We start from the raw sequence: 15,840 nt of genomic DNA on the forward strand, positions 1-15,840 counted from the left end.
AGATTTTTGGCCACAGCTCTCTGTGAGAGAGAGAACCGGCTCCATGGATTGAGGGAGCCGGCTCCCTAAGTCACAGAGCTGGTTCCCAAGGTAGGGGAGCCGGCTCCCATTGGTTGAGAGTTGGCTCTCAACTTTTAAAAGCAAGCTCTCATGCTTAAAGGTGTACTGAACGCAGTTTTGGGTACGGTTTTGTTAATTTTGGGGTTCTTGGACTGTTCTGGGTTATTATTAAGGATTCTAAACATTGTTTTATGATATATTAAAACTCATATTGCATAATTAACATCTGTATGCTAGTGGATTTAACAGTATGGAAGTTTAAACAATTTTGCATGCTGTTAACGGATGTAAATGATTTAATTGTTTAGTTTTCTTTTAGCAGTTTAAATGACTGAAACATGATTTTTAAATCTGTATTGGATGCATAATAGGGTCATATACTTATTAGATTTTATTATGCTTATCTTGGATTTTAATTGATGAACTATTAAATTCTGTTCGGTTAATTACATAGATGTTATTTTCGATTTTAATTGATGAACTATTAAATTATGTTATGTCAATTACATAGATGTTGTTCTGGATTTTAATTGATGAACCATTAAATGTTGTTCTGTCAATTACTTGGATGTTAGGGATTGTATGCACCGGTATGGGACGGTGGCATACTAGGGATGGATTAGTTCAAAATATTAAGTCCTACCTATTCTGGAATAAGGGAATAGATTATAAAATTAAATCCTACTTATATTTAAGTCAGATCGACTGAACAAGTTGAATGACTAACTGGATTACTTGTTACTTGTATTGATATCGTGTCAAGGCAATGAATAGTTAAGCGGCACTACTTTGATTATGGATGGATTATAAATATATATTTATGGTACCACAATATGAGTTTGAGTTTCAGGATCGATGGTTAGGGAGCGTATATGCATTGGGATGCATAGCTAGTTATGATGATAGAGGTATATCCTGTTAGGCTTAGGTACATATGCTCACTTCAGGTGCATTTTGCATGTTACCTTCTATTTAGGTTGAGACCCTTTTTGTAGTCCAGTGAGAGTCCTGTAGTGTGGATATATATATATATATATATATATATATAGTTATTACTGAGTTATCTAGGATGTATCTGCGTATCGGGTCTTTGCTTGGACTGTAGTTAGAATAGAAATTGTTTGTAGGCCTGACCCATCATTATTTTTTCAGGTATTTGTCAGGAGTAGGGATTGTTCGTGCTGAGTAGGGATTGTCTACTTCACTCTACTGGATTATTTACATAGAAAATTGCTTTAAGTTTTAACTTTCTGATGTAGTCACTTAATCAGTTGGGATTTTCCAGGGATCCACATAGTATGGATTCCCGAGTTGTATTAGTATGGAAGGATTGGTTGTATCAGAATATTTTCTTATTTATAAAAATTTATTCTGAGGTTTTTATTATTGGATTATCGTTTTAGTTTTCTTTCAGCTATTTTAAATATTCTTGTTTATCATATTTGTATTCCGTGTTCGATTATTGCCATTCGTTTTGATATCCTCCGATATTCGGGCGTGAGCCTGGCCAACCCGCATTCAAAAATTCGGGGGTATCACAGACCTAATCTTTAATCCGGTGTCACGCTAAGTGCCCAGCCTAAAAGGTATTCGGGTGAGCCACCTCGGGTAGGCAGGGTGGCCTGACCGCAATGAGGGCGTTGTGAGTTTGGGTAAGAGAATATGTCACAAGGGAATTGTTGACCTTAAGGATTTCATCCAAGGACAATCTAGAGGTTTTGATGATAACAAACTATTAATAGTGTTTAAGGACTAATATTTACATTGAGTGTTATATAGATTATTCACATTCAAAGAAGAACTTCAATGAAGCTATAGAGATCATTCCAAGTATTTCATTATTCAAGATCACATCAAAGAAATCAATGAATACAAAGAATACATGAAGTTGCAAAGAAGCAAATATAAAGTCTATTCAAAGATGGCTTGGACTACAATAAGCAAGAAACTAACTCAAAGGAAGGAAGAAAGTAAGATTACCTCAAAACCTAAAGATCATGGATAAAGCTTGAAGAAAGGGGTAAATAGGATGGTGAGTGTTTAGGACTAAATGTTAAAGTATTTATGAATTCATTTGAAACTTATCTCTATAGGACCATGCATATTATATTATCATTCATATGTTCCTATATATATTAACAATAGATTATGCACTTCATTTATATATAATTGCATATGAAGTCATTATTAAAGAGTGAGTTAGTTCGAGCTTGCATAAGCTTTGAAAGAACTTATCACTTGTGCTAGAAATGTTAAGACCATACACATTAATCATATAATTCATATTGGTCAACAATTAAGGCATGAGAAGCCTTCATTACCATGAGTTAGTAACGGACATTAGGATCCCAGAATGCGCGTCATGAAAAACTGTGTTTTTGGCTAAGTGTGAAAAATGAATTTTTGAAATAATGATTATTTCAAAATAATTTTTTCCGGTAATAACTCTTTATACTTCAATTAGCCTAAATTGATTTTATCAGAATTTTTGACCAAGTCTATATTGGTCTACATAAGGATTTATTTTTACCAAAACTGTTGGAAATTCAAATTTGTACTAAAACTGAATTTCTACATTTTGATTTAGTTGGATTTTAATTTTCTAGTATTTTTTATTGAATCCAAATGAGGGGTACTTTACATTGTAAACTTAAAGTAAATGGACATATAAATACTATAAAGACATTTAAATTTTTTTTTCTGAAGTAGCAGTTTCTGAAGCAACAAATGTCCTATGGAAAAACTGTCTCATCTGTTAACTTAGAACAAATTTTCTGAAGCAGCAGTTTCATTTCGGCAAACCGAAATGTATAGGCAAATCATTCCTAACAATCGGTTTGGATAGTGGCTATGCAACAAGGACTCAAACTATTTCGGTCGATTGAAACAAAAGGATAACCCATTTCGGCTTACCGAAATAAAAAGGTGAAAGGCAGCCTCAAGTTATTTCGGACGATCGAAACAAAATGATGATTCATTTCGGTCGACCGACTTAGCGCAGATTAAATCTGAATGGCTATTTTGCCTTGAACCGCGTGCACAAAAGCTATATTTTTTAATTAGCTGCATCAGAACTCTATAAATAGAGTTGGGGACTTCGGGATTTAATGTTGCTACTATAGAGAAACATCATATAGCATCCAAATAGCTTTTGTTATTTTATTCATACATCCCATATCATTAGGAGAGTATTATACTTCATTGTATTCATATATATACTCTAGAATGAGCTAAACTTTGTACATCAAATCTGTGAGAGATTATTGTGTACTAAAATTCTTATCTTCAATCATTTGTAAGGGCTGGTGTGGCCCAAGGAAGAAGAAGCAAGCTAGCTTCAATTTGTAAGGGTTGGTGTGACCCAAAGGAAGACTAAGAGTGGTTGTCTTTTAGTAAAGTGAAGTAAGGAGTTGCTTCATGTAAAGGTTTGCTCTCCACACGTAAGGAGGTGCACTAGTGGATTGGGAAGTCTCAAGAGGGGTCTTGAGCCAAGGAGTAGGAGTTTCCGAACCTCGCTAATTTGCCGTGTGAATGTTTGCAATCTTTCTTCCCTTATCTCCTTTACATTTATGCTATTAATTGCTCATGTTTATATCTTGATAATTGCATAATTGTTAGAAGGGTTTAGTAGAATTTTCAAAGCTAAAAATTGATCATTGTTTGCCAAAGACTCTATTCACCCCACTCTAGAGTTTATACTTGGGCAACAGGAATATTTGTCCCACATTGAATTTGAACGAGAGAGTGATTGGATATAAATGGGTGAATATGTAGTATTACTTGACAGTTTAAACTTTTAGATAAACGAGTAAGTACGGACCTGTTACACCTATCTAGCTTGAGGCTAAAAGATATTCCCACTTTATTCTGTTATAAAGTGGAGGTTTCAAGTCTGAGTAGGTGGCACTAAGAGTTGAGCTTGGAAGCCGTGCATTAGATACATATTTGGAGTGTGATTTTGTAAAAGAATGTCTGGTTTGATACTCTAATCTAAAATTATTGTTTAGATCATTTATATTGGTATACTTTTATGTCATAAATTAATGCTTGAAATAATGGCTTCCTAATTAGGAGGAAATAAACTTTAATATACTAATAATACTAAGGGCAAACTACAAAAAATTTCCTTCGACTTTCACCCGTTTGCAAAAAAACCTTTTATGAATATCTTAAGTAATTAAGGCCCTCAACTATCATGAGGGGTCATTTTAACTAACCTCTGTTAGAGTAATTGTGTAATAAAATTTTTGAATAAAATTACCCTTAAAATCAAAACAATACATTAGTATTACTAAAGTACCTACCACTCACTTTATTTTTATTTTTTTTTAACTGCATAAAACACTTAAATGAAGCCTCTTATTATGAAAATAGGCCTTTGATTTTTTCTTTCGAAATGTTCTTACATTTGGAATATATATAGTAATATGGTAGTTATTTATTAAATGTTAACTTAAATTGATTTTGGTGAAAAAAAAAAATTGTACCATGATTTTTTATAAAATAAGATAAAGAAAGAGATAGATCCAAAAATATTAGTACCATGATTTTTTATAAAATTTAAAAGTAGAAATTTAAAAGATTCTAAAAAATTATAGATATAGCATACCTAAAATCTTCTTAAGTTGGGAAGATTGTAATGTTTCTGTTTTTCGCCATTTTTCATTTTTTCGGAATTTTCTGATTTTTTTAGGGTATTTTTGTCTTTTCTCATTTTGTGTGACAGACACCGTGGGGTGTGCCAGATCTGTCTAAGAGTTGGGTTCAGGACTCTTGGAAATGCACTAGTTGTTATTTTAGCATTTTTTTGTTTTCGGCCCGGAAGGTCCCAGGTAGGACCCGCTACCGGGGCTGTTGTGTTCGGGGACTATGTTTTGGGTTCATTGCATTTTATACATTGTCATTTGTGCATAAATTAATTATTTAAATGTTTTAATGTGGTTGTAACATTAATTAGTATGAAATTAATGTTAAAAGATATTTTAGTGGTGGGACTTACCACCACTTACTTTTCTTATAGCCAAGAGGTCATTACATGGCCTCATTCTCTCTCTCACGACCACACACTCTCTCTCTCCTCAAATTTTTCTTTTTCTTTTCTTTTTCTCTTCACATCTTCAAATCAAGATTGTGATCAAGCTTTTGAGAATTTGATAGTGCCATTTGAGGCAAAGTTAGAGAGCTCGTCAAGATCTTCATTTTGATCGGAGTAAAGCTCAAATTGGCCAACCTAGGGATTTCGAATTTCAGGCATAAATTGGGGCTTTTCTTCTTGCTTTGAGGTAGGGATCTCTAATGCATACAATCTTTGATTTCAGTGAATTATTTCCTTATAATTTGACTCCACCATCCCTTAATTGTATTATTTTGGTTGTGGTTATATGGATTATGTGTGATAAGTATGCTAGTTGTATCCTTATGTGAGAAATTGATTCTATGAACATGTCAATTGAAATTATATGAAAAATGTATGCTAAGTTTAAATTTTGTATATGCCTAGAATGCCATATGTTATGAATTTAAGTTTGATTATGTTGAAACTTTTTGAGTTAATTGTTTTTTTTTTAAGTATGCAAGAATGATGTAGATAAAATGTATGAAAATTGATATTGACATGGCGTGAAATGTATGAGACATTCATGCATTCATTGGGAAAGAAAAAGGGAAAATGTTTTGAAAAGTAAATGAAATTATTTTGGAAAAATGTTTTTGAAAGGTGTTAGTGAAAACCCGGGCGTCTAGGAGTTGCCTAGTGGTCCGTGGCGTTAGTATGGTCTAGAGAGGTTAGGGAAAGACCCTAGCGAGGTTGAACTACTTAAGCCCGCGATGCCTTGGAGTTGCCATGTGGTCGGGGATAGCTAGCCAATCGTCGTCTCGTGACGCCATGGAGTTGTCATGGGTCGGATTGCACTAACAATTTAAAAAGGTGAAACGAAGTTGTTTCAAAAAGTGGGGAGCGGCATTGTATAGCATGACATTTCATTGGCATATTGTGTACACTTGGTAGTCGGATGACTTGTATATATACTTGATGATGTTATTGTTGTTTTACTTACTTCCCGAGGTATGATCCCGTTCACTTGTATTCTATTCCTTATGTGGGTTCACGGGGTCGTAAAATGTGTCTTAGATACTTCCTACTGAGCCTTATGATCATCCCATTATTTTAACATTTTTCAAGTTTGGGAAAAAAAGTGGCGGAAGACAATCCACCAAAAATTTAGACTGGATTGGAACTCTTATCTTATTATCTTTTGTATAGAAACATGAACCATATTCTTCTGTAAAGTTTAAGTATAGCTCGTAAAAGTTGTAAATCGTGGACTTTTGTAAATTTTGGTTTTTGCTCCATGGCTTGTAATTTGAGATTACTTCAAGTACCTTGTGTATGGCTATTGGTTCATGTAATGGATTATGTATTATGTTGTAGATGGGTGTTGTGAGGTTGTATTAAATGATTTTACATGTGTTTGGACAGGATTTATTCGGCTTAAGTTTCCATAGTAGGCCTTTGTTCATTTTCATGTTCATAGCAGTTCAGTAGTTGAGTTTTAGCTCACAGGACCATTTCGGACAACCAAAATGGGCATTTCGGTCGACCGGTTGCATTTTTGACAATTCTAGTAGCCTCTCAAGTTTTTTTACCACAACCGGTCGATCAGTTGGTCCACTTCGGATGATCGGAATGGGCATTCCGGACAACTGAAGTGCCACTTCGAATGACCGGATTGTTGGTCTATCTAGGCCTCTTTTCCATCCATTTTAAGGTTGGTTTCATGTTTTGGGTCATTGGCACTGGTAATGTGTTGTCATAGTAACTAGATGGTGTCTTGACATTTCGAAAGGACTATGGTGCCCTTAGATAGCCTCGGGTTCGGGTAAGATCCGGTTAGCGATTTAGACCCACGGACTTGGGTTGTTACAAGAACTAATTTTGGAGTTTTGGAAACAAATAAAAACTTATACGCTATGTTCAGCTGCATGGAATTGAAGTTTTGGAATTGAAATTGGTGAAATAGGAGAAAAGTAACTCAGAAAATTAAACTTATTTTTTTTTTTTCCAATTCCACCAATTCCTTCCAATTCCAAAACTCCAATTCTATGCAGTTGAACACCATAGGCTGTGTTTGGCGGTATAGAATTGAAGCCTTAGAATTAAAATCGGAGGAATGGAAGAAAATTTTGGTTTAAACATGGAACAAAAGGTTTAAGTGGGATTTACCCATTTAATTTTAGGAATTCGTTACCATAAACATCAAACAAAAGGCTTAAGTGGGCCGGACTGGCCCAAAATAAAAACCATACGTCTACCTTGGCTTGGATTTCTGGCTTCTAACAGATGCAAACCGTAATTATGAAGCAAATGCATGAACACTAACAAGAGTATTACCAATACAATTAGAGCAAACAAAAATTAAAAATAAAAACAAATTTTATATTTTTATTATTTAATATCAACCAGAAGAGGAAGAAAAGAACTGAACAAAGATGTTGCTTGAGGTGAGGCCTGTGTATCCAAATCCCAAGCTTACTAATTTATAGCCCAGGAGGTCAGGCCTGTAAAGGCAATTTTTATAGCCCAACAGAGTAGGCTTATAATTGTCTCACCAAAAATAAATTGCATGTCTTCCACCAACTGTGAATTCTCATTGAAATTTTCTCAATAATTCATGAATATTTAAATGCGGAGTGTAGAAGAAGATTGATGGGAGTGCTAGAATAGAGTGACATCAAATCGTCCTTAATTTATACTCACTTCAATGTCTTAGATTAAGAAACCCCAAATACAACTTTTTAGTTCACTTGAACTTTCAATTTCCTCGTTGGAATGACTGCCCTGTTTATTTCGGACAAGACCAGAACACCTCCGGGTGTTTGGAGTGACACTCGGGTCAGGCGCTTGTCTTCTATCTCAAAAGCTTTAACTATTAATCAAGTAGTGTTTATCCTAATTCGACATGAAACACCTTTATCATAATCAATTTGACTTATTTCTCAAATATCCGTATATAACATAAGAAGATACACTATTCCCCACCATAAATTGAAGAAATTTTATTATATTGTCATATATACACCAAAAACAACAATATAAAGATCACTACAACAATTGAAGTATCACTTTATTAGTTCAATCTGACTAAACAATAACAATGAAATACTTCATTTTTACTCTAAAAATGGACTATAACTTTAGTTAAACCAGGAAATAAAAAATAATAAATATATATATATATATATATATATATATATATATATATAAAATATAAAAAAAAAATAAAAAAATAAAAAAAAAAAACCACACGGTTCACATTAATTCAATCCAATTAAGTCATGAATATGACAAATATGATGAAATTAAAAAAACCTTTTTGGGAGGCTATGGTGGAATGACTATCATATCCAAATCAATTGAAGCTACTGCCTGGCTAACTTGAGGCTAAAAGGTATTCTGATGTTATTCTTCTATAAAGTGGAGGTTTCAAGTCCCAGTAAGTTGGCACTGAGAGTTGAGCTTGGAATTTGAATTCTTGTTAATACTCCGCAGCCGCTAGATACATATTTGGACTCTGATTTTGTACAAGACGATCATTTTTTGTGAAACTTCGAGCCTGAATTTGAAATACCAATAGTTTTTTTTTTTTTTGGTTGTTTCGATCATTTATAATGGTATACTTTTATGTCATAAATTAATACCTGAACTAGTGGCTGCTTAATTAGGAGGAAATAAACTTTAATATACTAATAATACTGATGACATGATATTCGCCTGATCTTTTTTTTTCGAGAAGTAAGGACTTATACGGGACAGAATTAGGATTTATATTCAACGGGGGTGTACTGTATTACAAAACAATAAGCTAAATCACCGAATACCATAAGAAATATAAACACTTTAATCAATAGAAGAACTAAAATATTTTTCAGTAATATTTTTAATGAATACAGTTGTTGGGTTTTTGTACTTTGAAGGCAATGCATGAAATTAAACCCATTTTTTTTAAGAGATTAAATTGAAAATTAACCGTCTATAGTAGTGGATTTGGCGGTAGCCCATTTGATATACTGACATGGTATTACCATGGTTTACAGTTCTGGTGTAAAGACTCAGGCGAATATTGGTGTAAATTGGCCGGCTGCTTATACTAGCTCGTCTATAACCTATTTGATATACTGACATGGTATTATCATGATTCGTATTTGTAGTGTAACAGTTTCGAATGAATATCGGTATATATCGATCGAACCGGCTAGTTCATAGAAGTATATAATAATATTTGATCTTAGAAAAATGATTACAAATCAAATGATACGTAGCATATCGACCAATACGGCCAATCATAAGTATTACTAATGCATTAAGCCTGAGCTTAAGTTTGAGCTTGAGCAGTTTGCAATTGACCGGATCACGGCGTTTTGAATAATATAATAATTTCTCAGTGAGAATATTGAAGGGCTGTTTGGGTTTGGTATAGTAAGCTGTCAATCTCTCTCTCTCTCATCTTAACCTCTACCTTTCATTTTTGAGCATTATGCATGATGCCAATTTTTTATTGACTCCATGTATACGTCCTCTTCTATCTGCCAGTTTTTCCGTGGGCTCCACTTTGTCCTCCTCCCAGGAGACGATGGGTGCTTATAAGCGCGCCCTCCCTCCCTCTCAAAAGGTCAAAACCAAGTCCCCCCCTCCCCCTCCTCCCTCTCTCTCTCTCTCTCTCTCTCTCTCTCTCTCTCTCTCTCTCACCCAAACCCTAAAAAGTATATATCTACATATCTCAATTCAAAGAAAACGTTTAACCCCCTTTTGCTTTCTAGGATTCTCCACCTCTCACCTCTCTAGCTAGGATACTTCTCACTTAAGCTTCAAAATGTTGTTCATATAGTAAGTCTTTTTCAAGGCACATTTTTTGTAACACATCTTGTATGGCTAGGAATGGCATTACCACCACTAGAATCATGACCTCAAACTACTCCATCTCTATCTATATTGTCTCACTCACCCTCTTCTTCTTTCTTCTTTTTCTGGTCCGTCCCACCGCGTCAGACGAAGAACGCAGCTTAATCTCTCCGGTAACATCAACAGAAGAAGCTATTAGAAGAAGAAGTACTATGGAGTTGGCTGCAAATTCAGAGACCAATACCATCCAAATTCCTCCTACAAGTCGAAGAAAAGGGCCGTCGTCCACATGGCAAAAACGAGCCTTTGGTGCCGGTGCTCATGAAGTTCCTAGTGGTCCAAACCCCATTTCAAATAGGTAAGGTTATTGAAGTACCAAGAAGAAGACATCTTCTTGGATCTAGTTAATAGTATGCGTTTTTTCATCTATATATATATATATATATAGTTAGTTAGTTACACCCTTAGTATACTGCTACTACAATGATGTTCTATATGATGATTCTGATTATGATTCTTATTATTGTTTTCCAATCATTTGACCGTGAGAATGTATATATGAGATTTGTGTAATGATCTATGGTTGTATTTTTTTAGACAGTCATGATTTGGCCATGGGTTGCCCCAAAATCTGATATGGGTGGGCCTCCACCATTAAAACTTGAAGCTTTCTTTTCTCTTTATATATAGCTGAAATATTGCAAAATGTATATATCAAGCCTAAGAAAATTGTAACCGAAAAAAAAAAAAAATTGTAACCTTGCTTTTTCCCTAACACTAACCACAATATTTGATTTAAGAGTGGCACCTATATATATATATATATATATATATATATATATATCCAAATTAAAGGGCTCAAGGCTCATCCAAATAACTAGATTTTATATATATATATATATATATATATATATATCACTGCACCTAAAGAAATGATCAAATGGTAAGAGTACAGTATATTTTAATGTAATTAAAAGGCAATTACATTGGGGTAAAATGAAAATGGAAATTCAGTCATTTATACTTGCTTGAATTTTCGGGAAAAAAATGTCACCATTATCTGATTTTTGATTAATATCTATATGTTATAGTATTGAAAGTTTTGTGTTTATAATTAATTTGAGCTTCCCTTTCACTTTCTTATACTCAATATCCATCTCATTAATTTTATTTTCTTACAAATTAAAGACAAAATAAACTAACATGGAGTTTATATTTTACTTTTCGATAATGATTCTCTTACCTAAAATTCAAACCTAGAATGTTAGCTAAGGATTTCTACTATCGGATGCATGGAATAAGACCAATTGAATTAATTAGCATTATTTTTCCAACTGAAATAAATAGCAATTTTTTTTTGAATAATTGAATTAACATATAAAGTAAATAATACCACTTACAAAATTTTAAAACCACTCAGCCTTATCCTCATACATTATTACCTCACACTTAGACAGACCTCTCAGGTAAATAATCCTTAAATAACTCCAACAGCTAGTAGCGCCTTTGACTCATTATACACACACACACACACACAAACACAAATACACACACACATGGAATTAATTTCAGAATATGGAATTAATTTCAGCCATCTGAAAAGCAGTAGTGCAATGGGGCTCCCAAAGAACTGGCCTAGCTAGATGAACAGAGGTGAAGTTGAGGACATTATGATTAATATATGTATGTGGTGCTTGTCTTTTTGTGTTAAAGACAAGACTGCGTACAATTATTAAAGTAAAAGAAGAACAAAAATCCATAAATATATAGTTTTGCGTGTAAAGTCATTTAAGGACAATCTACATACATATATATGTATGCACAGTTGCACACACACATGTGTATAGCATCCAAAGCAATTATATGTTAAGAAGGGTCACTATCCTTCACCTGATTTTCCAAAAATACCCCTTGATCCCTTGTGGGAAGAACAGTTGCTCACTTCTCATCTCTTACTTGAAAAAGCTGAAACACCATAAAAGGGTGGTCTATGTCCTCATCTGCCTTCATGACAGTGTGTTATCCTCTCGTTTGCTACCTTCTCTTGTTTGTTTTTGGATGGAAGTACTAGGCAGGCAGGAAGTTAGGTTTTGCAGGATATTTATGTCTTTTCTGCATGCATGGTTACAAATTCTGGCCCAAATTGAATATATATACAAATGGATATATGTATGTACCTATGTGTATGCATGTTTGTTTTTGAAAAAGAAATGGCTAGTTCACGGATGGTCCTTGCTTGCTAATGTCACGTTGACCCGACAGTAACTATATAAGTATATATTGTGAAAGTAAATGTTTAGCACTGTGAATACTACTTATCTCAGCTATTTCTGTTATTATAAAGTAATAATCTACCATAGGCTGTTGCCTGGTTCAGCAATAAAACTCTTGATCATTCATGCCAGTCACGCGAGTTCGAGCTTCAATGCTACATATCAACTATTTTCGCTGTTATAAAACCGAAATATATTTGCATACATGTTTGCATTGAAAGAAGAAATGTGCAGATCCTGGATAGTCCTTGCTTGTGAAATTAGCATGGACTACCGTCAAACCAAATTGTGTGTGTGTGTGTGTGTGTGTGTTTTTGGAAGTTCAAACGCAATAGTGTTGTCTCAACCATTTCCGCTATTGTGCAGTTTGCATGCACTAATATTTTGACATGAAGTGAGATATCTTTCAATGACGTCTGTAGTCATGATCTTGATTTAAGCTCGCTAAATGATTTCATTCTACTAGAACCACCATCCAAAGAAGTTCAGTGATTGGGTTGAATGACCACAGTTTTAATACCAAAGGTAAATAATAATTTAGACACAATTATTTAGTTTTCCATATTTAAATGGTACTTCTTTATTTGGCTGATTAGTAATGTAATCTGTCGTCTAGTGATAATGTCTTTTCTTATTTCAAGGTGAAAGACTGGGAGTTTGAGTTTCAAAAAGTATTATGAGAGTTTGCCATCTACACGATGACAAAAATAATAATAATAATAATAATAATAATAATAATAATAATATATTTATTTACATGTGGAGTTATGATTGGCAATATTATGTAGTACATGTTGAGTTTGGGGGTATCCAATCCAAAATGTTAACATATTAGGTGAAGTATTGTTCTATTTAAGTCTCAAATTTTTTTGTTCACTAACTGATGTGGGGCTCGTTCAACTACCCCCTTTGAACGAGGCTCACCCTGGTGAATAGATTGTCACTCGTCCGTCTTCTCATCAGTTAGGGAATCCTAAGTCCACATGCGGTCCCTTGGACGACATGTTGGGCTCGGGGGTTTCCACCCCAAAAGGTTAACCTATTAGGTGGAGTGACTCTTAACCTATATAAGTTTCAGATTTCCTTGTTCACCAAACAAATTTCCTCCCCACGAGGTGTGATGTTTCCAATTTTCATCATTTTTCATTTTTCTGGAATTTTGTTAGTGTAAGGGCATTTTCGTCATTCCACGTTTTGCACATCGGATACAGTGGGGTGTGCCGGGTGTGTCGGTGAGTTGGTTAGGGCATTTCATTGAATCCATGACTCTTTGAAATGCAGGGTTGTCATTTTCACATTTTTTCGTTTTTCGGACCGGATGGTCCCGTGTGAGACCCGCTACCGGTATTGTTGTGCACGGGGATTTTAGTTGGGTTCATTTGTATCTTATACATTTTATTTTATGTGTTTTAAGTGGCATTTTTTATGGTGGTGCATATATGTATATTTGTGTAGTGTAGAAATTAAAATAAAGAAAAAGAGAAAATAAAAAGACATTTGGTGGCCCCACCACTAACCACGTAAGTGGACTAGAGACCACCTTGCTTCCCCACTTTTTCTCTCCCCGCTGGTTCTTCCTCTCTCTCATTTCTCTTTCATTTTTCTTCTTTTTTTAGAAACAACCTTTGAAGCTTGATTCCATCTTCATTACTTGGTAATTTTAAGTATTGTTTGAGGCAAAACGAAGAGCACGACGAGCTCTACGCTTGAGTAGCAACAATTTCAGATTTGGTGCTCCCTTTGAATTTCGAAATTTGTGACCCATTTCAAGGGTTTTGCTCAATTTAGAGGTAGGGGTTCTTAATCCATGAAATTCTTGTGCCTTAGTGAGTTAATCTACTTGAATTGTGCCTTAGCATGTTTAATTGCTTTGATTATAGTTTAAAATGACTTCATTGAGTATATGTGAATGTATGTAGATGGGTGTTAATTAGATTGTATGAAAAGCATGCTTATATGTTGAGTTCTTATTTCTATTATGTTGTTAACATGCTATAAATGATGTATGAAAACATGCTAGACTATGTTGTGAGAAATTTCTTAGTATTATTGAAATTGAAAACATGAGACACACATACATATCATTGGGTTTGCATGGAAGGAAATCGTTTTGAATTGATAAAAAGGGGATTTTAGGAAAAAGTTTTTGATTAAAGTGTTTTATGAAAACCCGGTCGCCGCGGGGGTACCGAAGGGCCGAAAGGTTAATATAGCCTAGAGGAAATTAGGGAGATTGCCCTAGTGTGGTTGAGCTAGATGGGCCTCATAATGACGCCGCGGGGGTACCAAGGGTCAGGGACACTAACTAATCCTTCTCTCGTGTCGCTGCGGGGTCACCAAAGGGCGAGTTATATTAACAGTTTGAAAGCGATGATTTTGAATGTGAAAATGGGGAGCGACATCAACATGCATTGCACTCCCATTGTATCATATTGTGTATGCTTGGGATTGATATTTATGTGATATTGTCTCGACATTGTATGATCCCCATTTCCTATTGCTCTATTCTTTGTATGGATTCACGAGGAAACAAGAGACGTGTCTTAAGTGCCATCTACTAAGCAATTTGTTCACCCCATATACTTAACATTTTCAGGTCATGGCAAAGAAACAGCGGATGAAAATCTACCATTGAATTGAAGGAACTTGGAAAGCATTTTGGATATAATTTTGTAGAGCTTGAGCTTGTTTTGTCCAGTACATGTAATAGGATGTTTTAAGTTTATTGGGCATGTAAATGATGATGTAATTGAAACCTTGAATCCATTTTATTGTAAATAAAGACTTTTGAAATGACGATGTACGGGAAGCATCATTATGATGTGTTCATGAATTGGTACTCTTGTTTATGGTTGTAGATCAATTCATTTGTGTGATGTTAGAACAAGTCTATCACAATAATTAAGTCTTTGTTTTAGTTCATCTTTGCCTCCAAATTGCAGTACCTCAATAGCAGGTTCCAGCCTCAGGAGGGTCATTTCGGTCGACCGAAATGGCACTTCGGTCGACCGAACCACTCGCACCCTCTCAGTATCTCCATTTCAGTCAACCGAAATGGGGTTCGGTCGACCGAACCATCTTCACATTCTCAGCATCTCTCATTTCGGTCGACCGATGGAGGGTTTCGGTCAACCGATTCAGGAGGATGTGGTGGAGTGGGTCGTTACACTCACCCTGGTGGACAATATCATACCATGTGGTGGAGTGGGTCGTTACACTCACCCTGGTGGACAATATCATACCATGTGGTGGAGTGGATCGTTACACTTACCCTGGTGGATAGATTGTCACTGGTCTTACCGTCTTCCCTAGCTAGGGGATTTTAAGTCCACATGTGGTCCCCTTGAATGATATGTTGGGCTTGGGGTATCCAACTCAAAAGGTTAACTTATTAGGTGGAGTGACTCTTACCCTATATAAGTTCTAAATTTTCTTCTTCAGTAAACACCCCTTGAGGTCACTAGTTATACCCGTTTTGGTATATCCAACTCAAAAAGTTTACCAATTAAATGGAGTGACCCATCCACTGTATGAGTCCCAAAGTTTCTTGTTCACACTAACTGATGTGAGAGACTTGTTCAACAATCACACAATAAAAGTTTTTTTTAT

The sequence above is a fragment of the Cornus florida genome, unplaced genomic scaffold, assembly GCF_030987335.1.
Source record: "Cornus florida cultivar Cherokee Brave unplaced genomic scaffold, ASM3098733v1 CherokeeBrave_3.0.0_Hap2_Chr01, whole genome shotgun sequence".
Taxonomy (NCBI): domain Eukaryota; kingdom Viridiplantae; phylum Streptophyta; class Magnoliopsida; order Cornales; family Cornaceae; genus Cornus; species Cornus florida.